This window comes from Mobula hypostoma, chromosome 3, assembly GCF_963921235.1.
Source record: "Mobula hypostoma chromosome 3, sMobHyp1.1, whole genome shotgun sequence".
Classification (NCBI taxonomy): domain Eukaryota; kingdom Metazoa; phylum Chordata; class Chondrichthyes; order Myliobatiformes; family Myliobatidae; genus Mobula; species Mobula hypostoma.
This window is the reverse complement of record NC_086099.1, coordinates 130,617,675-130,643,203: the sequence shown is the minus strand read 5'-3', so window position 1 is coordinate 130,643,203 and position 25,529 is coordinate 130,617,675. Positions and strand designations below refer to the sequence as shown.

General features: G+C 42.2%; 1 long non-coding RNA gene across 2 annotated transcripts in view; it reads left to right on the top strand.

Annotated features, from left to right (window-relative positions):
- The window catches only part of LOC134343548 (uncharacterized), a 28,487-nt gene extending 26,566 nt beyond the window's left edge, over positions 1-1,921 (top strand). For both annotated transcript variants that reach the window (XR_010017256.1, XR_010017257.1), the window contains exon 3: positions 1,621-1,921. This is a non-coding gene — a long non-coding RNA (uncharacterized LOC134343548). The remainder of the gene's footprint in view (positions 1-1,620) is intronic.
- Positions 1,922-25,529: the final 23,608 nt, after the last annotated feature.

Below are 25,529 nucleotides of genomic sequence, written 5' to 3'. Positions count from 1 at the left end.
AAGAAATAGTGGATGCATTAGTGATTATTTTTCAAAACTCTTTAGATTCTGGATTAGTTCCTGAGGATTGGAGGGTGGCTAATGTAACCCCGCTTTTTAAAAAAGGAGTGAGAGAGAAACCAGGGAATTATAGACCGGTTAGCCTGACATCGTTGGTGGGGAAAATGCTCGAGTCAGTTATCAAAGACGTGATAACAGCACATTTGGAAAGCAGTGAAATCATCAGACAAAGTCAGCATGGATTTGTGAAAGGAAAATCACGTCTAACGAATCTTATAGAATTTTTTGAGGATGTAACTAGTAGAGTGGATAGGGGAGAACCAGTGGATGTGGTATATTTGGATTTTCAAAAGGCTTTTGACAATGTCCCACACAGGAGATTAGTGTGCAAACTTAAAGCACCTAGTATTGGGGGTATGGTATTGATGTGGATAGAGAATTGGTTGGCAGACAGGAAGCAAAGTGTGGGAATAAACAGGACCTTTTCAGAATGGCAGGCAGCGACTAGTGGGGTACCGCAAGGCTCGGTGCTGGGAACCCAGTTGTTTACAATATATATTAATGATTAAATGAGGGAATTAAATGCAGCATCTCCAAGTCTGCAGATGACACAAAGCTGGGCGGCAGTGTTAGCTGTGAAGAGGATGCTAAGAGAATGCAGGGTGACTTGGGTAGGTTAGGTGAGTGGGCAAATTCATGGCAGATGCAATTTATTGTGGGTAAATGTGAGGTTATCCACTTTTCTGGCAAGAAATGAAAAACAGATTATTATCTGAATGGTGGCCGATTAGGAAAAGGGGAGGTGTAATGAGACCTGGGTGTCATTGTACACCAGTCATTGAAAGTGGGCATGCAGGTACAGCAGGCGGTGAAAAATGCAAATGGTATGCTGGCATTCATAGCAAGAGGATTCGAGTACAGGAGCAGGGAGGTACTACTGCAGTTGTACAAGGCCTTGATGAGACCATACCTGGAGTATTGTGTGCAGTTTTGGTCCCCTAATCTGAGGAAAGACATCCTTGCCATAGAGGGAATACAAAGAAGGTTCACCAGATTGATTCCTGGGATGGCAGGACTTTCATATGAAGAAAGACTGGATCGACTAGGCTTATACTCGCTGGAATTTAGAAGATTGAGGGGGGATCTTATTGAAACGTAAAAACTTCTAAAGGGATTGGACAGGCTAGATGCAGGAAGATTGTTCCCGATGTTGGGGAAGTCCAGAACGAGGGGTCACAGTTTAAGGATAAAGGGGAAGCCTTATAGGACCGAGGTGAGGAAAAACTTCTTCACACAGAGAGTGGTGAATCTGTGGAATTCTCTGCCACAGGAAACAGTTGAGGCCAGTTCATTGGCTATGTTTAAGAGGGAGTTAGATATGGCCCTTGTAGCTAAAGGGATCAGGGGGTATGGAGAGAAGGCAGGTACAGGGTTCTGAGTTGGATGAGCAGCCTTGATCATACTGAATGGCGGTGCAGGCTCGAAGGGCCGAGTGGCCTACTCCTGCACCTATTTTCTATGTTTCTATGTTTAATTTACCTTATTGCTGCTGGTGTTGTTGGTTAAGGGGAATATTGAAAATAATATCAGCTGACGAAGAATTCTGTTCCTCTTCTTCAGGCGGTGCTGTGGAATCATTGAGCATGCAACTGGAGTCTCAATTTAATGGCCATGATTTTGTTGTACTCAAATCATCAACTGTCATCATTACAGGGTAAATCTAATCGTGGCCTTGGGTGACCATAAATCAACATGAAATTAACATCAGCTTCCATGCTCACTTTTTGTTGCTCGTGCTGGTAGAATTGTCATTGAAATTACTGCAATCACAATACATTTGGGATACTTCTCAACTAACCAAATCCACATTTCCTGCTTTATGTATCCCAACATTGACTCTATGTAGTAAAAATAAAGATGTTCACAAAAATGAGCACAAGATCACAGTGTGAATTAATTGACACCCACTTGACCCAAAACTGAACCTATTGTTATGCTGCTGGGCAGAACAGGGAAGCCATGAATCATGACTCCAGATACGCAGATCCCAAATGAACCACACCCATGCAATTCTGATTGCCTTGATCATTGGTTTCCCGCTGACTAACATCAGTCAAAACTAATTTGCTCAGATTAAAAGAATGGCCCATTGTGATTACAAGAAAGGCTGGTGGGGATTCTGGAATTTACCCAAGCATTACTGAATAATACCAGTAACAGGAAGCAAAGTGATCAATTTGTTACCATCCATTTCTGCATCAGACACATCAAGGCAAGTGCTGGTCAGAATAAGACATGACGTGTTTCAGCAGAAAAATACTTCCAGACAACCACATGAAGAGTTATAGCTGTCAATATCCTAAGTATCTGTTTAAACAGTTCAAAGATACTCATGACCAGCTATGCAGCCAAGTTTCCTTAATGTTCTGACTTTTCTTTAGCCTGCAGATTTGTTTACAGACTTGACTCTTCCTTGTCTAAGACATGATAGAGTAGACAACTCATCTCAGATTAGAAGTTATGTTAACCTTTGATCATTTTTTAAAGCTATTTATCTACTTCAGTTTTAGGGTGAATATGCCCTCAACACTATATAAGATCTAGAAGTGTTCAAATGAGAGCCATACAGTGTTTTTTTTTTAATCAACAGACACCAACAAAACTTTCATTCACAATATGACAAAATTGCTCATTCTTTGGAGGTTGGAAGAATTTTCCATTGTTTGCATCAAAGGCTGATTTTACAACTCCCTTCCAAGCAGGTTGTCTCAACAGCATGGAAAACATATCAGGAGTCCTCGCTAGAAATATTTCTAACTGTTCATCTGTAATAAACAGACGGCAGGAGGAGAGAGAGCAGTGCACCGCGTGTGCGCAGCCCTCTGATGAAAAATGATATCGTATCCGTTAAATAGGGGCCGTGGACAATTCTGATTTGATGGAGATAGACGTGAAAGCACAGAGGAACATCTGGAGAAATTTCTGAAACACCAGTTCGCTGCTGTTGTTACTGCGCGGTCGGGAATCTTCTGGAGGGAAGGCCTCAAAATCCCTGGCTTTGCCTGCTGTTGGCAACCGAGATTGAGGTCGAATCGTTAGGACAGAGATGGCACTCAGTAGTTGGTGTCGGAGAGCTGATCAGAGGCTCGAAGTTTTTGGATGACTCAGAATCGGTCCGTGGTCGGGCATGGCAGGGAGAGTTTTTCTTCCTTCTCCCGTCTGCGTGAGATGTGGGACATTTGAGAGACTTTGAACTTTTTACTATGCTCATGGACTTCTTCATCAAGTTATGGTATTGTTACACTGTTGTAACTATATGTTATAATTATGTGGTTTTGTTAGTTTTTTCAGTCTTGATCTGTCCTGTGTTTTGTGATATCACACCGGAGGAAATATTGTAACAGTTCTTAATGCATGCATTACTAAATGACAATAAAAGAGGACTGCGTGTCTTCATAATCTAATACAGGATTGTGTAGAATCTTCCTTCAGCTTTTGCTCACAAATAAAAGGAAGAGACTGTGGTAGCCATGAAGAGTTGGAAGATTCTTCAATGGAAATTGAGGGTAAGAAAAGGATGACTAGGCAGATGAGTGAGTGCCTGAGGAACTGGTGATTTCAGAATAATTGGGACCTCTTCCAGGGAAGGTATGACCTGTGAAAAAGGGACATATTACACTTTAACCCAAAGGGGACCAGTATCCTTGCCGGCAGGTATGCAAGAGTTGTTGGAGCAGTTTTAAACTAATTTACAGGGGAACAGGAACCAGAGTGATGGAGATAATGATGGGGCAGTTCATATACAACTAGATGCAGTATGCAGTGAGACTGTGAGGATGGGCAGGCAGATGATAGAGCAAAATTGCAGTCGGTGGGATGAGTTTAAGTATGACTTCAGGGCAAAATTGAAAAGGTTCAATGAATACAGGACTGAAGGTGTTATATTTGAATGTACACAGTATACGGAATAAGGTAGATGGGCTTGTGGCGCAGTTAGAGATTGGCAGGTATGACCCTATGGGCATCACTGTGTTTTGGCTGAAAGAAGATTATAGTCGGGAGCAAGGATACACATTGTATCGAAAGGACAGGTGGTAGGCAGAGGGAGAGGGGAGGCTCTGCTGGTAAAATTGAAATCAAATGCTTGGGAAGAGGTGACATACGATTGGAAGATGTAGGATTCATGTGGATAACTGCAAGGATAAAAAGACCCTGATGGGAGTCCAACACATGTAACGATAGTCATGGGGGATTTCAGTGTGCAGGTAGATGGGAAAATCAGGTTGGTGCTGGATCCCAACAGGGCTAATTTGTAGAAAACATATGAGAGAGCTTTTTAGAGCAGCTGGTGGTTCAGTCCACTAGGCAATTCTGAATTGGGTGTTGTGTAATGTACCAGATTTGATTAATAAGCTTAAGGTAAAGGAATCCTGAGACAGTGGTCATAATATGATAGATGAATGTAAAATTTGCTCTTTAGATCCCCTTTCAGCCTCCCACCTCTCGCCTTAAACTTATGTATGCCCTCTGAATTAACCTCACCTTGATCCAGAGTCCCTCCAGTAGTTTGCTTTTTGTTCCATGGGAAAGGACTCTAACAATCTACTCTATCTGTGTCTCTGATAATTTTATATACTTCCATCATGTTGCCTCTCAGACTGAATCTTACCAAAAGTCTCCTTAGAGAACATATAACAATACAGCACAGGGTCAGGCAATTCGGCCCACAATGCTGTGATAAACCAGCTAAATAGCAAACCAAAAACACTCAGACACTAATCCATCCATTTTCCTTACGTCCTTGTGTCTATCCAAACGTCTCTAATGTGTTTATCTCTGGCACCATATCACGATGCACATTCCGGACATCACCACTCTCTGAGTAAAAAAAAAACTTTACCCCTCATATCCCCCTTGAACCTACCCCTCTCACTTTCAATGCATATCCTCTGGTATTAGACATCTTAACCCCAGGAAACAGATACTGTCTGTGTACTCTATCTATGTCTCTCATAATCTTGTAAACTTCTATCAGATCTCCCCTCAGCTTCCAGCGCTCCAGAGAAAACAACCCATTTATCCAGCTTCCTGTGATAGCACATGACCTCTAAACCACCTCATCCTTGTAAACTTCTTCTGCACTCTCTCCAAAGCCTTAGTATTTTTCCTATGGTGGGGTGACTAGAACTATACACAATACCGCAGATGTGTCCAAAGCAGAGTGCTACAAATTTGCAACATAAACTCTTAACTTTTGAACTCAGTGCCTCAACTAATAGAAACAAGCATTCCATAAGCCTTCTTAACCACCTTATCGACCTGTGTAGCCACTTTCAAGGAACTATGAACTTGGATCCCAAGATCTCTCTGCTCAGCAACACAATTAAGGACCTTGCCCTTAACAGTGTACTGTCTCCTTGCATTTGCCCTACTGAGGTGCAACACCTCACATTTACCTGGGTTAAACTCCATTTATCAGCCCATATCTGTAACTGATTTATATTGTGCTGTATGCTTTGCAGCCTTCTACATTATCCATAACTCCGCCAATCTTGGTATCATCCGGAAATTTATGAACCTCCCATCTACATTTTCATTCAGGACATTTCTATACATCACAAGCAACAGAGGTCCCAGCACAGATTCCTGTGGAACATCTCTAATTACAGACCTCCAACTCAAATAAATCTCTTCAACCACTACCTTCTGTCTTTTATGCGCAAACAAATTTGCCGCCTTTCTCATTCATCTTAACCTTCTGGATTAATTTCCCATGACGGACTTTGTCAAACACCTTACTAAAGTCCATATAGACAACATCCACTGCCCTAACCTCATACAATCTCTTTCAAAACCTTGTCAAAAGTCTCAATCAAGTTGGGAAGGCACGACTTGCCACACACAAAGCAATTCTGCCTCTCCCTAATTAGGCCATGGGTTTCCAAATGCTCATAAGAATTTTTCCAGCAATTTGCCTACAACTGACGTGAGACTCACCAGTCTATGGTTCCCAGGATTTTCCTTTGTTTCCTTCCTAAATAGAGGTACAATATTAGCCACTCTTCAGTCCTCTGGGACCTGTGGCTAGAGAGGACAAAAAGATAATGTTCAAGGGCCCAGCAATCTCATTTCTTGCCTCCTTCAATAACCTGAGGTAAATCCCATCAGGCCCTGGGGACTTTTCCACCATAATACTCCTTAAGAGCACATCCTCCTCCTTGAACTCTAAATGCCCTAACATATTCATACGCTCAGCACTGATCTCCTGGTCTTCTATATCCATTTCTTTGGAAATACTGAAGCAAAGTACTCGTTAAGTACCTCACTCACATTCTCAGCATCAAAAAAATACATCCTTTATCCTTTAGTGGTCCCACCCTCTCCCTAGTTATCCTCTTACTCTTGATGTATGTATGGAATGCCTTCGGATTCACCTTAATCTTATTTGTCAAGGACTTTTCATGGCCCCTCCTGGCTTTCTAACTCCCTTTTTTATTTCTTTTCTGGCTTCTTTATCCTTCTCATGTACTTTGTTTAAACTTTCAAAACTTTACATACTTTTCCTTTGTCTTCTTGACTAAATTTATCACTTTCTGAACATCGAATGTTCTTTTATCTTTCCATCTCCATCCATCCTTCTAACAGGAACATACCCTTCCTGTACTCTGTGCAATTGATCTCTCAACAGCCTCCACATGTCTGATGTGGACTTGCCAGAGAAAAGGTGCTCCCAACTAACGCCTCTTAATTCCTGCCTCATGCCTTCCTAATTTTCCCTATTCCAATTAAAACTCCCCGCAAGGACCATACCTATCCTTATCTATAGTTATCCTGAAAGTTAAGGAGTTATGGTCGCTGTTCCCTAACTGTTCCCCACTGAAAGGTTAGTCAACTGCCCAGCCTCATTACCCAACACCAGGTCCAGTACAGCCCCTCCTCTCATTGGACCATCCAGATATTGATTTAAGAATCCTTCCAGAATACACTTAACAAATTTTTCCCCATCTAAATCTCTTACACTAAGAAGGTCCCAGTTTATATTAGGGAAGTTGAAATCCCCTATGACAACAACCCTATTATGTTTCTACATTTCCTTAATCTGATTACATATCTGTTCCTCAAAGTCCTGGTGTCTATTGGGGGGTCTGTAGTACAATCCCATCAGTGTGATTGCACCCTTCCTATTCCTGAGCTCCACCCAAATGGACTCGGTGTCTGACCCCTCTGTTATGTCTTCCTTGAGTGCAGCTGTGATATTGTCTCTGATTAGTAGAGCAAACTCTACCCCCTCCCCCACCACCCTTTTATCTCCTCCTCAATCTTTTCTAAACTTCAAAAACCCGGTACATTAATCACTTCCAATTCAAGCAACAACCTTGAAGCTTTTCTGCATCTTTTTTAATTTAATCATTTTTCTCCATGGTGTGGCAACACTGTACTGCATACAATACTCAGTGCGGCTAATCATCCCTTGTACTCAGTGCCTCACCCAGTGAAGACAAACATGCCATATAACTTCATCACCACCCTGTCTACCTGTGTTGCCATTTTCAGTAAACTAAGGTCTTTCTATTCTACAAACTTTCCCCATAGCTTAGCCATTCACTATTTATGTGCTGCCCTGATACACCTTCCCAAAATCTATCACTTCACATTTGTCTGAGTCAAGTTCCATCTGCTATTCCTTGCCCACTTTCCCAGATGATCTATATCTAGTTGTAAACTAAGACAACTTTCTTCATGGTCCAATATTCGAGGAAAATAAGGGAAGCATAGTAGGGGAGGTGAGCATATTAAATGCCATTGTTAACAGCAGAAGGTTATTTTACCTGTTATGTAGTTCAGGTTGATCATTGTTATTCTGTTCCTCCACTTTTTAAAAAAGGAGGGAGAGAGAAAACGGGGAATTATAGACCGGTTAGCCTAACGTCGGTGGTGGGGAAACTGCTGGAGTCAGTTATCAAGGATGTGATAACAGCACATTTGGAAAGCGGTGAAATGATCGGACAAAGTCAGCATGGATTTGTGAAAGGAAAATCATGTCTGACGAATCTCATAGAATTTTTTGAGGATGTAACTAGTAGAGTGGATAGGGGAGAACCAGTGGATGTGGTATATTTGGATTTTCAAAAGGCTTTTGACAAGGTCCCACACAGGAGATTAGTGTGCAAACTTAAAGCACACGGTATTGGGGGTAAGGTATTGGTGTGGGTGGAGAATTGGTTAGCAGACAGGAAGCAAAGAGTGGGAATAAACGGGAACTTTTCAGAATGGCAGGCGGTGACTAGTGGGGTACCGCAAGGCTCAGTGCTGGGACCCCAGTTGTTTACAATATATATTATTGACTTGGATGAGGGAATTAAATGCAGCATCTCCAAGTTTGCGGATGACACGAAGCTGGGTGGCAGTGTTAGCTGTGAGGAGGATGCTAAGAGGATGCAGGGTGACTTGGATAGGTTGGGTGAGTGGGCAAATTCATGGCAGATGCAATTTAATGTGGATAAATGTGAAGTTATCCACTTTGGTGGCAAAAATAGGAAAACAGATTATTATCTGAATGGTGGCCGATTAGGAAAAGGGGAGGTGCAACGAGACCTGGGTGTCATTATACACCAGTCATTGAAAGTGGGCATGCAGGTACAGCAGGCGGTGAAAAAGGCTAATGGTATGCTGGCATTTATAGCGAGAGGATTTGAGTACAGGAGCAGGGAGGTACTACTGCAGTTGTACAAGGCCTTGGTGAGACCACACCTGGACTATTATGTGCAGTTTTGGTCCCCTAATCTGAGGAAAGACATCCTTGCCATAGAGGGAGTACAAAGAAGGTTCACCAGATTGATTCCTGGAATGGCAGGACTTTCATATGAAGAAAGACTGGATGAACTGGGCTTATACTCATTGGAATTTAGAAGATTGAGGGGGGATCTGATTGAAACGTATAAGATCCTAAAGGGATTGGACAGGCTAGATGCAGGAAGATTGTTCCCGATGTTGGGGAAGTCCAGAACGAGGGGTCACAGTTTGAGGATAGAGGGGAAGCCTTTTAGGACCGAGATTAGGAAAAACTTCTTCACATAGAGAGTGGTGAATCTGTGGAATGCTCTGCCACAGGAAACAGTTGAGGCCAGTTCATTGGCTATATTTAAGAGGGAGTTAGATATGGCCCTTGTGGCTACGGGGGTCAGGGGGTATGGAGGGAAGGCTGGGGCGGGGTTCTGAGTTGGAGGATCAGCCATGATCATAATAAATGGCGGTGCAGGCTCGAAGGGCCGAATGGCCTACTCCTGCACCTATTTTCTATGTTTTCTATGTTTCTATGATCTTATTTACCATTTTGGTGCAATTGAAATCTTTACCAAACAAAAATGTGTTGATTGTCTTAAAACATTTCAATTGATCCAAGCGACGTGGAGGAGAGGGGGCTCCAGATTTTAAATACCTTTGTATGAACAACTCCTGCCTGGTTCCACATCTGATAAGCCTCACCTAATTTTAGGATCATTGACTTGTTCTGGCTTTCCACTGCATTGATAGAAGGGTCAAATGAAGGGAGAGTAGAGCAACATCGAAGGAAGGTGTCACTCTAACACCGAAGAATGTCATCTTAACCCTGCTGGTAGGATATACTTAATATACCAGAACTGAAAAGGATTGGGACAGATGAGGTGAAGTCAGAACTGGAGAAATGTGGATGGTGGATCACAATTCTCAAAGAATCTTGGAAAAGAAAGTCTCGGCATGAGCTAGTCGAATGAAAAAAAAATGGAAGCTCAGCCTTTTTCATACTCAATTTTGAACAGAAAGGTAGAAATGGCTCTGAAAAAAGGGAACCTTATTTTGTCAGTAAGTACAGAGGAAAAGAAAGGGAGTTGAGTGGTGAGATGTTACATTGGGAGGAAATGTCGAATGAATAGTGATCAGTTTACTGGTTAAAATGTGCCTGAGATCTGTAATTGGAAAAATCAAGGGGGAGGTATTGTCAATTAGGATGAGAGAAAGCTAGAACTTTGGTGACAGGAAGAAAGCAATAAATTTTGACCAAGATTGTTGAAAACTTAATCATAGGAACAGAGCAATCCATGAGTTCCTTAAACACATTTATTTCTATTTTTTTTTATTTAGAGGTACAACACAGTAATTGGCCTTTCCAACCCAATGAGCCCATGCTGTCAACTTACATCCTGTGACCAGTTAACCTTCTGGTTCATGCGTCTTTGGAATGTGGAAGGAAACCCATGCGGTCACGGGGTGAATGTACAGACTTCTTACAGACTGCGGTGGGAATTGAACCCAGGTTGCTGGTATTGTAATAGAGTTACGCCTACCGCTACACAGGGGAAATGAGAGCAAGCAAAGAGGGAGAGTTTAAAAATCAGAAATTAGGACACATTGTTCCATTAGATAAAGTACGGTTAACCTCAATAAAGCTTCACTGTGGAGCTACATAGGTAAACAATGGATTTTATTTAATTGCTTGGTTAAACATTGGGCAATTAACTAAAATCTGCTGTCATTTTATTGTGATTCCTTTGGCAATTAAGCCAAGATAACTTCCTAAGTTTTCTCATTTAAAAGAAAGGCTTTCGATTCATTATCTTTCATGCCCCACATACAATGGGTAAAATTACAAAAGTGGATATGGATCTGAAGACTATTCAAGGGCTGGAATGTAGCATGACAATTCTGAACTCTCTGAACTCTCTGCAGTTGGCGCTTCCAACTTTTAATGAGATACTAAACTCCATAGCTGCGCAGTTTGTGACTTCATAGAAAGATTAATGTTAAATCTGCTAGGCGGAAGTAAAGATGGCACAGTATTATTAAAAGAAGAGCAGCAACTTTACTGTTTCTATCCAATGCACATCCACAATGACCAAAAGAAAAGCAAACACCAGCAGAGCATTTGATGTGAACAGGATACTGTTATATACTAATTATTTGTCTTCGTCAATCTGCCAAGAGCTGAAACTTTAATTCATTATCAGTCATCACTTATTTCCATACCTTTGTTAGTTTTGGCAAAGGTTTCTTATACCTTTCAGATATTAAATTTCTACATCCTGTTAAAATATTCTGACCTCACCATTGTTTTCATGAGAAGCAACAGTTATGTATGACTATCACTTCTGCTAACCAAATGCCCTCATAATATAATTGAGACAAACATTGGAAAGCTGTCCAGGTCTCTTTACCCTGAGGAGACCAACATTCAAGCAAGTGATTCATGAGGATCAAAACATCACTACCTGATTCATCAATCAGCTGTGTTGTGCAATTTTCTGATTTAAAGTTGAGTTTTCCTTTTCAACCAGTTCCTTCAGGCAGCATATAGATGCAGTGTAATAAATGAAACCTGGGCCTCAGCTTTGGAGATTATGATGAGCCTGGGCATCATTTTGAGTCCTTGGACCCATCTTGTGATTCGAGGAGATGATGAAAGTTCACTCTCACAGAGAGTGATGAATTTCTGGATCAGGTTTGTGGAGACTAGATCATTTGGAATGTATTTAAAGAGGAGGCAGATGAATTTTTGAAAGATCAAGGAATTGAGGGCTGTGGGGAACTGGCACTGAAGATGAGTTGAGACCTGGGACAGATGAGTCAAGATCATACTGAATGGCAGGGCAGGCATGAAGGGCCAGTTCACCTACTCCTGCCCCTATATGTGCTCAGTACTGACTCAAAGAGTTGGTTGAGGATGGTGGAGTTTAGCAACTCAGCAGGAGCTTTATACGGGTGAGTCTGCCTGTCTTTCTATCACTTTCACATTATACACCAGTCATTGAAAGTGGGCATGCAGGTACAGCAGGCGGTGAAAACGGCGAATGGTATGCTGGCATTTATAGCGAGAGGATTCGAGTACAGGAGCAGGGAGGTACTACTGCAGTTGTACAAGGCCTTGGTGAGACCACACCTGGAGTATTGTGTGCAGTTTTGGTCCCCTAATCTGAGGAAAGACATCCTTGCCATAGAGGGAGTACAAAGAAGGTTCACCAGATTGATTCCTGGGATGGCAGGACTTCCACATGAAGAAAGACAAGGCTTGTACTTGTTGGAATTTAGAAGATTAAGGGGGGATCTGATTGAAACATATAAAATCCTAAAGGGATTGGACAGGCTAGATGCAGGAAGATTGTTCCCGATGTTGGGGAAGTCCAGAACGAGGGGTCACAGTTTGAGGATAAAGGGGAAGCCTTTTAGGACTGAGATTAGGAAAAACTTCTTCACACAGAGAGTGGTGAATCTGTGGAATTCTCTGCCACAGGAAACAGTTGAGGCCAGTTCATTGGCTATATTTAAGAGGGAGTTAGATATGGCCCTTGTGGGATATGGGGATCAGGGGGTATGGAGGGAAGGCTGGGGCGGGGTGCTGAGTTGGATGATCAGCCATGATCATAATAAATGGCGGTGCAGGCTCGAAGGGCCGAATGGCCTACTCCTGCACCTATTTTCTATGTTTCTATGTTTCATTAGCTGATGGTCACAAACCATTGAGGTTTATAACACAGAAGTCTCTGGGCTGCGGAAAGCCGTGCAGCCAATATGCGAGTGGCAGAAACAGCAGCTTTCATTGTGTTTAACTGGAAGAGCTGCAGGACGCCACACCACACTTCCTAGCATACCCAACAGGCAGCGTCTCCACACATAGGGGAAAATGACTGAGTGTCACTGGAAGACAGGGGTCCATGCCAGGCTTTTGTCATTCAAGTTCCCAACACAACGGAGAAGCAGGGGAATGCTCCAAGTTCCTGGCACAGCAAACAAGCGGCCTGATTGGATGCCTTTTTTAAAGCATGCGGCCTGTGTACCTATGAGTAGGACTGGAGGGCAGACTAAAAGTGCTAGAATGAATCAGCACTCTGCAGGCTGGCACTAAATAGGATGAGCAATAAATTAATAATACTGTGCTATAGGAAATTATTTGCTGTCAAGAGTTGAAAAGAAACCTGACTTCAATCTTGCTGAAACAGGAATTGTACACATGCAGGAATAGCGATACTGCCAGCAGAGGGCATCAAAGCACAAATTAGAGGAATACAGCATTTAGTAATGCTTTTGCAGAGAAAAGAAAATGATTTATTAAGTCTGCTTTTGGAGAGGACTCTTGACATAAGACCATAAGGCATAGGAGCAGAATTAGGTTATTCAGCCTATCACGCCCATGGAAATGGCTGATCTATTTCCTTCTCAACCCCATTCTCCTGCCTTCTCCCCGTAACCTTTCACGCCTTGATTTAACAACTCTATATCAACCTCCGGTTTAAATACAACCAATGACCTGACCTCCACAGCCACATATGGCAACGAATACCACAGATTCACCATCGTCTGCCAAAGAAATTCCTCCTCATCTCCATGCACTAGCAGCCAATCAACATCTCTGTGCTTTTGACCATTCCATTTCTGTTCAGGAAAGGCTTTGTGCAGCTGCGTATTGCATTGCTGCCTGATAAAATGAAGCTTTGTGTAAAAGTTTAATTAGGTCATGTACAATGACATATGTTTCATAAGCTTACTTCAACTTTGGGTAAATTCAGAATCAGGATCATTTTATTGCCAATATTTGAAACATACCAGAATTACTTGTGGTGCGATGCCAAACATAAAACACAGGACAATACCATAACAGATAACATGATAGCAATCAACAACTTACAGGACAATAGTGCAAATAGCCATGATCAATCAACAATTAACAGAATGGTCACATGAGCAAACATCAATAATCCAACTGAAATGAATGAGAACATATGAACAGACTCAATCATTATCAACTGAACGAGAACAGTAGGAAAGACCATTTAACAGATGTTGTGCAGGGACAATTAGGGTATTACACCTGAGTGAGTTTTGTTCATAAGCTGGATAGCTACAGGAAAGAAGCTTTGGAGAAGATGTGCAGTCCTGGTGGTATGAAACAGCAGGTATTTAACAGAATATTTTTATTAAGCACATAGTAATTACATAATATCAGTTGCCATTATATTGTGATCAGTTTGAGCAATTAAATTTTAAAACCTTCTAACCAAAAGAATATCCTTTGAGAAGACTGAAGCCCAGTCACAACTTTTTCTTTCCAACATTTGACGTTGTCCTTCTTCCTGTGATCTGTTTGAAAGCCAGCCAGTCTTGGTAGCATATTTGATTCCAAATTGGGCAACAGATTATGTCCAGACTATCAGTATGCCAATCTTCTTCTCTAGCTATAACTTCACCAGGCTCTGCTTCCGCCTCAGCTCACCCATAACTGCCTTTGCTTCCTCTAGATCAGATTATTGCAATAAGCTCCTGGCAAGCTTCTTCATTCTAGCCTTCTTAACTGTGAGTCGATCTAAAACTTGTTGCCCATGTTATAGCTGCAATCCTCCCTTTAACCCATACACTTGAATTTGCTTCGGGTTAGGCTGAAAGTGGGTTTTAAAATTCTCTTGCTAGTCATCAAATCTCTCCATGGCTTTACACAGCCTGTCTTTAAGCCTAGCTCTTCTACAAATTGTTCATCGCTCTGTATCTCCTCTTCATGATAAAAATCAAATCTAGTTTTCTATTCCTCCTGTGAAACACCTTGGGGTGTTTTGCTTAATTAAATTCCCTCTATCATTAAGTGCTCCTTTTGTTATTTGCAACCAATAAACTACTTAATGCAAGGTAGTCAAGTGGAAAAGTCAAATAAAACTTGGGAAACAGGACTTATGAACAAAAACAACTCAGTAAGGTAACATGGTTTACAGAGAGAAAAATGGATTTGAGTAGGCCGAATAGCCCAGGGGATCTTTATCACCACATGTTATTTTCTTATATTGTACATCAGGGAATAGAATACCGATTCATAATAACCAACACACCTCACAAACCCTTTACGTATCACATACAATCATTATGACTGATTCTATTTGTTTAATATAGCTCAGTCCACACTTCTTTCCTCTTACTCCTCATTACACCTTTGATATAACAGCCAGCATAGAATGAATATGAGCAGCATTCCATAAGGTGCCTTTCTACACCCCGAACATGGTCCCTCAGTAAGTGTCTGACCTATAACTTCGCCTAGTCAGCCAGTGCCCAGCAGTAGATCACTGACTTTCAGGATGCCTTACTCGCTACCTTTCCCAACTTTGTAGATGAGACCGTCATTGATATCTTTATGGTAGCAGTTAGAGGCAGAGCATGGACAAAGGAACATAACATCTTTAAAATGCACGCACTGAGATGGAGACAGACACACAAAAGTTGTGAAATACAAAGCTGTAGGAAAACCCCAGCAAGGTGAGTAGAGACTTAGCCATCGAACACGTTAGAGATTATAAAAGGTCTGACTAGTTCCATTACCAAAAGAGAAAGCTAGTTACATGAAGTTGTGTATTTCAATACTGAGTCCAGAAAGAAGCAATTTTCCTAGATACAGATGCTGTTTCCTAGCTAACATTTCTATGATACAGTGTGGAATTGGCCATTCCAGCCTAACGAGCTGCATTGCCCAACAATCTCCCTATTTAATCCTCACCTCATCACAAGATAATTTACAATGACTAATTAACCTACTAACTGGTACATTTTTGGAATATGGGAGGAAACTGGAGCACCTGGAAGAAACCCACACAGTCACAGAAAATACATAGAAACTTCTTACAGACAGCGTCGGAATTGAACTGCAATTAACTCCGGTAAGACAGCGTTTGGATGCGGCACCCTCTCAGGGTTTTTGTCTTTTTTTAGATGTCTTTCTTACGGTCACAAGACAATGCTGGACATTAAGAGCTTCAAGTAGTGCAGGTCTACCCCATCAGTGAGCTGCTTGTTGGTGGAAGAGCTGGAGGAGCTGGGCTTAGCGCAGACCATGTTCCAACCTGCTACAGAGAGGCATTGGAGTCAGTGCACGAAATCAGTGGGCAGTATAATAGTGAGTGATTGTCTTGGACGTTTCTCTTGCAATTACAAACCCCATTGGAAATATGTAATGTAAAATACAGCAAGTCTCTTTCCCAAAGGGAGATGAAGAGTAGGCAAAGAAATAAGGTAAGGGGGGACGGGGGAATGATAAAGGGGGAGGCAATTACCAGAAGTTCAAGAAATCAATGTTCATGCCATCAGATTGGAGGCTAGAAGATGCCAGAACAAGCAGGATCTCCCAGTGTCCACCCATTTTAATTCCCTTTCCTATTCCCATTCCAATATGTCTATCCATGGCCTCCTCTACTGTCGAAATGAAACCACACTCAGGTTGGAGGAACAACACCTTATATTCCGTCTGGGTAGCCTCCAACCTGATAGCATGAACATTGATTACTTGAACTTCTGGTAATGGCTCCCTGCTCTCTCCTTAACCATTCCCCATCCCCTTTTCCCTCACCTACCTCATCTCTTTGCCTGCCCATTGCCTTCTTCTAGTGCTGTCCCCCTTTCCTTTCTTCCATGGCCTTCTGTCCTCTTCAATCAGATTCCCCCTTCTCCAGCCTCTGGCTCAAAATTTGAAGACAGAATATAATATTAATGGTAAGAATCTTGGCAGTGTGGAGGATCAGATAGATCTTGGAGTCTGTGTCTATAGGACACTCAAAGCTGCTGCGCAGGTTGACAGTTGTTAAGAAGGTGTATGATGTGATGGCCTTCATCAACCGTGGGACTGAGTTCAAAAGCTATGAGGTAATGTTAAAACTATATAAGACTTTAGTTAGACCCTATTTGGAGTACTATTTGGAGCGCATGGCCAAGTGGTTAAGGCGTTCGTCTAGTGATTTGAAGGTCGCTAGTTCGAGCCTTGGCTGAGGCAGCGTGTGTGTCCTTGAGCAAGGCACTTAACCACACATTGCTCTGTGACAACACCGGTGCCAAGCTGTCGGTGGCATGGAGAGGGGAGACTTGCAGTATAGGCAACTACTGCCCTTCCATACAACCTTGCCCAGGCCTATGCCCTGGAAACTTTCCAAGGCACAAATCCATGGTCTCATGAGACTAACAGATGCCTATATTTGGAGTACTGTATTCATTTCTGGTCACCTCACTGCAGGAAAGATGTGGATTCTATAGGGAGGATGCAGAGGAGATTTACAAGGATATTGCCCAGATTGGAGAGCATGCCTTATGAGAATAGGCTGAGTGAACTTGGCCTTTTCTCCTTGGAGAGACAAAGGGTAAGAGGTGACCTGATAGAGGTGTATAAGATGATGAGAGGCATTGATCGTGTAGATAGCCAAAGGCTTTTTCCCAGGACTGAAATGGCTAACACGAGGGGGCATAGTTTTAAGGTGCTTGGAAGGAGGTACAAGGGGGATGTCAGAAGTAAGCTTTTCACATAGAGTAGTGGGTGTGTGGAATGCACTGCCAGTGACAGTGATAAAGGCGAATACAACAGGGTCTTTTAAGAGACTCAAACAGGTACATGGAACTTAGAAAAATAGAGGTCTATGAGGTAGGGAAATTCTTGACAGTTACTAGAGTAGGCTACTTCGTCGGCACAACATTGTGGGCCAAAGGGCCTGTTATGTTCTGTAGAATTCTATGTTCTATGAAACAGAGACTGTACTCTTTTCCATAGATGCTGCCTGGCCTGCTGTGTTCCTCCAGCATTTTGTGTGTGTTGATCAAAACACAAGAAAATGATTGTACCAGTGTGAGTCAGATTGGGAATCTGAAGTGCCTTCATTCTCAGCAACCTTTGGTCCAGAATTTTCAGTTTGAGAAAGGAAGGCTCTCTCAAGGTAGAGGAAACCATCTGCAGACCAGTCAGTTGTATCACTCAGCAGAATGTTGGACATTTCCAGATGGTCAGAGAGTTCTACCAATTAGTCAGGCTGGAATAATAAAAGAAAGCCATCACAAGATGTATTTCATTCTGGCTGAGATCACAAATTCAACATTCAAGGATTAATGATGTAGAGCCGAAGCCACTTGCTGGCAGCACATTGCAGCAGTCAGCAGCTCAAAGGGAAACCGTGCACAGTTTCCGTGAAGTCACAGGGTTAGTGCTATAAAGTTCAATAGCAGCAAACAGCTATCCACGCAGGTGTTACCTTCTGATCTTTAGGCAGAGATGGTAAAACCTATTCAACAGACTAGACGCCCTTCAAGCTATTTTATAACATCATAAAAGATAAGGACCCTTTGTAAACAAACAATCAAATAAATTGGTGTAAATACTCTCCTTTTCATACAGATTGACTATGAAACTAGGGGTTTATGGTATCAGAAAAACACTGTGAGGGTTTACAATATTTCCATTTGGGCAGCCAGCATGCTTCCAATTTCAGGTGAAATCCACTTTACAATTCACAATGATCAAAGGATAAACACCATTCAGCTCATCCTGGTTCGAATGGAGAGAAAATACAGTTCCTTCCGTTCAGCATGATTTGAATTCAAATGCTTCTTTAATCATTCCACGGTGCTTGCTTCCTCTGTTCTCCCCTTGTGCATTGATTATATTTCATACAAATTTGCCTGCTTTTCTTCTGAACTCGTAATCGTCCACCCCATTGTGTCATTTAACTTCAAACTGCACTGTGAATTTACTGGTTTGCTAACTTCACTAGTTCAGTCTCCAGATCAAGCCAAATTCACAGCTGGGAGCAGTGTGAGTGAGCAGGGTCAATTTCCTTACATCCAGGACAGTCTTTCATTCTCCCTACACAGCCCTTCCTCAAAAAGAGGCAAAGCCTCAGTGGAGTTTTTTCTTAAGAGATACAGCACGGAATAGGCCCTTTAAGTCACGCTGCCCAGCATCCCCCGTTTAAATCTAACCCAATCACAGGACACCTTACAATGACCAATTAGCCTACTAACTCGTATGGCTTTGCACTGTGGGAGGAAGTCACAGCAGCCAGAGAAAACTCGTGTATTCCACGGGAAGGACGGGCAAACTCCTTAAGGCTGATTTATACTTGTGCGTACAGGCTACGCCGTAGGCCTGATTTATACTTTTGCGTAGCCCTACGCCGTAGCGAGCATGCGTAGTTGTGTCTGCGTCGCTAGTTGGCGGTGGGGTTTCTATGCCACTGTGTTGAGTTTCTTCCTGAGAGACATGGACAAGGAAATGCATTTCAAATATTTTTGGATGTCGGCAGGTAGATTTGACGATTTGGTTCATCGTCTCCAACCGTTTATTTTGCATCAGTGTACAGACATGGCAGAGAAAAGCAACCGGAAATGCGTAGGAGGAAATGCGATGCTACCAAGCGGACCAATCACAGTTGCTGCGGTCTGCATCACAGCGACGCGCAAGTTACATTTTTGGGGAGGTGCACGTCACCTTATGGCGTACATTTGATGCACAAGTATAAATCAGCCTTTACACTGGGTGTGAGATTGAACTCTAAACTCTGAAGCCCTGAGCTGTAATAGTGTCGTGCTAACTGTTACGCAAGAAATACAGCAAGAAATAATAAAGCACCTAGAATATATCTGTTTGGTGAACCTCTTTAAGAAATAAATCTCTAGTATTGATTCTTAACTTCAGGCAGAACAACTTTAAAGCAGTTACATCACCAAAGGAATATTCTTAAATCAGAGAGATTGATCATCTCTTTCATACCAATACACTACTAATCCCACATTGACAGGATTTATTTGATATATCCTTTTTATACTTTCTAGATTTATTATTGGTATGCTGTATAGCTGCAAGAAAAAAAATCTGTGACAACATAGTCTAGCTATTGTATATGATACAGGATGGCGATTTTCGGCAGTGAAACCCTTGTATTGACACACAAATTCAAATCCCAGTACAGTAGAAAAGGCATTTAAATTCAGTTAGTTAATTAATCTTTTTTTGGAGGAAAGCTAATCTCGTTATTGTAACTATATTATGTGTTAAACCCACTTCATTCATTAGAGTCATTCATCTGAGGAGAAAATCCACCAACCCAACCTAGTGTCCGATACCTGATCTTGCCCCGATATACAGTAGTGTAATGCATCTATCAGATGGCCATCAAACCATTTTGTTGTATCATAACCAAAATATTGAAACAAAATAAAAATGAAACTGTCATTGATCTCAGCATCAGATTCAGGCACCACAAAGTTCTCTCAGCCAAAGCAAGATTGCAAAGTCCTCAATACAAAGATACCAGCACGGGTTTCTAAACTGGAAGAGCCAACAAACAAGATAAGCCAACATCCCAACTCCTCTATCAAAATTATTAGGTACTTCCCGATCCATCACAAACAGAGAACAGGCACAGTTGCAAATGACTTCTCCTGGAAGTCTTTAATATTGATTTAGTGGCATGAAGTTCAAGCACTGGCAAGGAATCTTCTACCTCATTGCTAGTGACCATCCTTGCTCAGCTCCTCAGTTGTTCTCCATGTGGCATGACACTCGGAAAAAACCTAGAGATAGCATGGAGGCAAATTGTACTCTTAAGTGGAGTCTTCATTGCCATGAAAGCATTCATAGTAGTCACTGTCTAGAGACAAAAATCACATTCACATAATGAGGACACCTTCCACTGCTATCACCAAGCTAAATGACAAACAGCATACTCAGAATTGGCTTTTCACACAGCCCTGGAACATCTGAACAATGAAGGTGCATAGATCAGAATGCTCTTCATGGACTACAGCGCAACATTCAACACTATGATCTCCTCAAAATGAATGAATAGGCTCCAAGCCTTTGGCTTCAATCCCTCCCCATACAATGGGATCCTCGATTTCCTCACTTGCAGACCCCAGTCAGTTTGATTTGGCAACAACATCACCTGCACAATCACCATCAGTACAAGTGCACTATAAAGCTGTGTGCTTCGTCCCACTGTCCCACCCCCCACCCCCGCTCAACTCACTTTATACTTATAGCTCTGAAGCCAAGTACAGCTTAGAGCCATATTTAAGTTTGCTAAATGGAATCAAAGGTGGTGACAAATCAGCATATAGGAGGGAGATCCAAACAAGATGGTGCTGATGAGACACTGTGGTATTTTGCAGGCAGCAAACAAAATGACTAACTATTCTATTAATTATACCTTTTCTGGACTAAAATCATTGCAATCCACAGCCCGTAATTTCCTTTTGGGAGTTGAGGTTTTGAACTGTCTGTACGACCTGGAGTTTTTGAAGGACTCAGCCAATTGAACTCGTAAGAATGCAGGTACGGCCGCAACACTCATTGCTACAGCAGACTGGTAGCCGGAATGAAACGTTGGGCAGGATCGAAGCTGCGGGGCCTGGGCCCAAGAGTGGAAAATGAACCAACGTTTAGCCGCTTTAAGCACCAAACCTGATTAAAACGATCAAGGCGTTGAAACCGAGGACGGATGACGAACTAGTATTCAATCATTACTCCAAGAGGCGTCACTCACCATGGCACTGAACTGTCTCCGTGGCTGTGGACTGCAGCCATCGGGCTTCTGGACCAGATGTAGCTCTGAACTGTCTCCATGGCTGTGGACTCTGTGGCACATGTTCTGTGTTTTATTTGTTTATTTTATTATTGTTTGCACAATTTGATGTTTTATTCACACATTGGACACGCGACGATATTTGTTGTGTGGGATCATTTTTAGTGGATTTTATTATGTTCCTTTATTTTGTGGATGTCAAGTCAAATCTCAAAGTTGTAAATGATATACATACTTCAATAATAAATATCCTTTGAACTTTGATTGAAAATCTGGTTGGATGGTGCCACAACAACAGCCTTTCACTCAATGTCAGCTAAGTTAACAATCTGATTATTGACTGCAGAAGGAGGAAACCAAATTTGCTTTGAACTTTTGCATTTCGTACCATTAGTGGCAGCAAAATTGTTTCCATCAGAGCGAATATTTTTCCAGGACAATTATAAATGAACAATAAGACTAAAAGACCGTAAGATATAGAAACAGAATTAGGCCATTTGGCCTGAGTCTGCTCTGCCAGTTCATCATGGCTGATTCATTTTCCCTCTTTGATCCAATCTCCTGTTTTCTCCCTGTGTCGTTTCATGCCCTGACTAATTAAGAATCTATCCACCACTGTCTTAAATATACCCAATGACTTGTCCTCCACAGTCGCCTGTGGCAATGAATTCCACAGATTCACCGCTCTCTGGCTAAAGAAATGCCTCCTCATCTCCATTATAAAAGAACACCCCTCTATTATGATGTTGTGTCCTCTGGTCCTAAAGTCCTCCACCATAGGAAACATCCTCTCCACATCCACTCTTTCAATATTTGATAGGTTTAAATGAGGCCGCCCCTCATTCTTCTGAATTCCAGTGAGTAGAGTCCTAGAGCCATCAAAAGCTTTTCATATGACAAGCCTTTCAATCCCAGAATAATTTTTGTGAACTTCCTTTGAACCCTCTGTTGTAATGTGAACAAAGTTACCGGAGAGACACAGCTAGTAGATATGAAGTAGTCTTTTATTCAACAAAATGAGACACAGCTGGTATCATTTTGAGACCCTTTTGTAGGAACAGGCCTGCTCAACCCAACAGTACATGACATTTTATATGCTAAAGATCAAAGGACAATTCTAGACTTTCCAATGTATCTACACCTTCCTTTGAATTAAATATAACTTCCACAATTTCTTCACACCCATACTCCAAACAAGCAAAATTAGTGTTAATCCACATTGTCTGGGTTTTCAATAACAGCTCTAGAGACCCATTGTCCAGGGCTGAATCTACAGTCCGTGTTCAGGTCTAAAGATTGGTTACTGAAGTCCTGAATATGCTCTAACAGTCCCTCCTCTTGGCCCTCCTGGACAAAAATCAATTTGTACCAGGGAGTTCCAACCTTGAGGATCTAGTCAAATAGGGCAGCTGAATTACCCTGCTTTGGAACCCTTGCAATCACTGTATGTGGATCTACGTCTACTGTGTGCTATCATCCCTAATGGCTACCTACAAGAGTTTAAGCGGAGATTGGTTCAGAAATCTGACCAACAGTTTTTAAAATGCAGCTTTGTCATTCTTATGCCTGCTTCCCTCTTTGCCTGCTGGCCGATTGTGGTTTAATCACATTCTTTATCTTTACCCTGTCATTCTCTGATCAGTAAAACTCTGCAGTGGCTACTAGTGGTTACTGTCTTTCCAGGGGCACAAGCAAGATAAATGTGTCAGGCTCACAGGCCCTCTCAACGATGTACAGGAGGGGTTGGGTGATTTCTATTTGAATAACTGCAAGGACCTCTCCCTAGTGGCACCCCCTTCCAGACTGTCCAGTCGATCTCTGACCCAACCGCTGAAAAGGCCAAGTTCATTTATATTCACTCCCCATTCAGGCTGGGGTGACTGTGTTCAGATGCCATGTGCAATTTCTTCTCTTTCCCGGTCTGCTATGCCATCGAAGTTGTGGAACCTGATGTCTCTGCTGTAACTCTGATCTCTTCCCATCTACTTTCCCCAATATTTTTTCTATGCTGTGCTATACAAATAATAACCGGCATTCAGCAACCAGCCTCCATTTCAGAGTACCGTTACTGTCATACTTTAACATGCCTTGCTGTCACACTCTCTCAGTGTCCTCTGCCTTTGCATTTGCTGTGGGTCTGCTTCCATCAGCAGTGGTCAGGTCTGGTTCAGCTGGCTGGTGTTCTCGCAATCACACTGTTACTGGGTAGACTTGATCTCCCGCTCTGTCTGTGGGGGACAACAAGAAGGTGGGTCATATGATTTAACCTGAGTCCTCGGCACTGTACCCCAGCATAGACATTGTTTGTCCAGGGCACCACCTGGGAGTGAAACCTGTCTTTTAACCAGCTCCCTTACAGTGACTTGTCACCTGGCTGTGGGAGGATTATCTTCTCTCCCTCTGGCTCTCTCTGATCTACAAAATGTCGCTGCTGCTTTACTCGATCCCTTAATGTGTTACCCTGGTTACAGTGGTCTTTCACGCCTCCATGTAATCTCACTAATTTAGCAGTTGTAGTTTCTTCCTGTACTCTTGTCATTTATGTTGCATCTTGCTCCTCTGCTGCCCTCCTTGCACTGATGTCTGTCCACTCGTTCCCTTTCTGCTCTTTACTATCCAGTGAACAGGCCTGCTCACACCATGACATTTTATAAGCTAAAGATCAAAGGACAATTCCAGATTTACAATGTATTTATGATGGTTCCTTTGAAGTACATAACTTTCACACCTCCTTCTTTGCACCCACACTCCAGACAACCAAAATCAATGTTAGTCCGCATTGTCTGGTTTTTCAATTAAGAGCTCTAGGAACCTGTTGTCCAGAGCTGCATTTTAAAGTTAATTTCATGCTCAGGTCTAAAGTTTTGTTGCAGAAGTTAATATTTTGCTATACACCCTAAGTCCAGAATATGTTCTAACGCTCTACAATGTCAGCACATCCTTTCTGAGATCAGAGACCCAAAACTGCTTACAATACTCCAGGTGCTTTTTAAAGCCTCAGCATTTCATCCTTGCTTTTATATGCTAGTCCTCTTGAAATGAATGCAAACATCACATTTGCCTTCCTCAACCTGCAAATTAATCTTTGAGTGAATCCTGCACTAGGACAGCCAAGTCCCTTTCCACCAGATTTTTGAATTTTCTCTCCATTTTAGAAAATAGTCTACCTTTTTATTTCTTTTACCAATGGGCATGACCATATGCTTCCTGACACTGTATTCCATCTGTCACTTCTTTGTCCATTTTCGTAATCTAAGTCCTTCTGATGGAGGAAGTCGAGACCTCTCCACCTCCTCACAATTCCCCAGCTCTTCATCTATCCTTTTGTCATCCACAAGCTTTGCCACAAACCCATCCAAGTCACGTAAAAAGATGCAGTCCCAACACAGACCCCTATGGAACACCACTAACCACCAGCGGTCAAACAGAAAAGACTCCCTTTATACCAACACTTTACCTCCTGCCAATTAGCTACTGCTTCTTCATGGTAGTAACTCCTGTAATACCATAGGCTCTTGATAAGCTAAGCAGCACCTTGTGGTGCCTTGTCGAATACCTTCTGAAAATCCAAATACACAACAGCACCGATTCTCCTTTGTCTCTCCCACTTGCTATTTCTTCAAAGGATTCCAACAGACTTGTCAGGCAAGATTTTCCTCTAAGGAAACCATGCTGACTACAGCCTATTTTATCACGTGTTTCCAAGTACTCTGAAACCACATCCTTAACAATCACCTCCAACATATTTATGTAGGTCAGACTAATTTGGCTGTAATTTCCTTTCTTCTGCCTCTGGCCCTTCTTGAAGAATGAGTGGCATTTGCAATTTTCTATTTTCTGGAACCATTCCAGAATCTAGTGATTCTTGAAAGATCATTAGTAATGCCTCCACAATCTCTTCAGCCACATTTTTCAGAATCCTGGGGTGTACACCATCCGGTCCAGGTGAGTTATCTACCTTCAGAGCTTACAGTTTCCCAAAAACCTTCTCCCTATTAAGGGCAACTTCACACACTTCTGCCCCTGAACTTCAGGCATACTGTTATTGTCTTCCACAGAGAAGACTGATGCAAAATATTTATTCAGCTCATCTGCCACTTCTTTGTCCCCCATTACTACCCCAATTACTACCTCTCCAGCATCATTTTCCAGCAGTCCAATATCTATTCTCGCCTTTCTTTTACA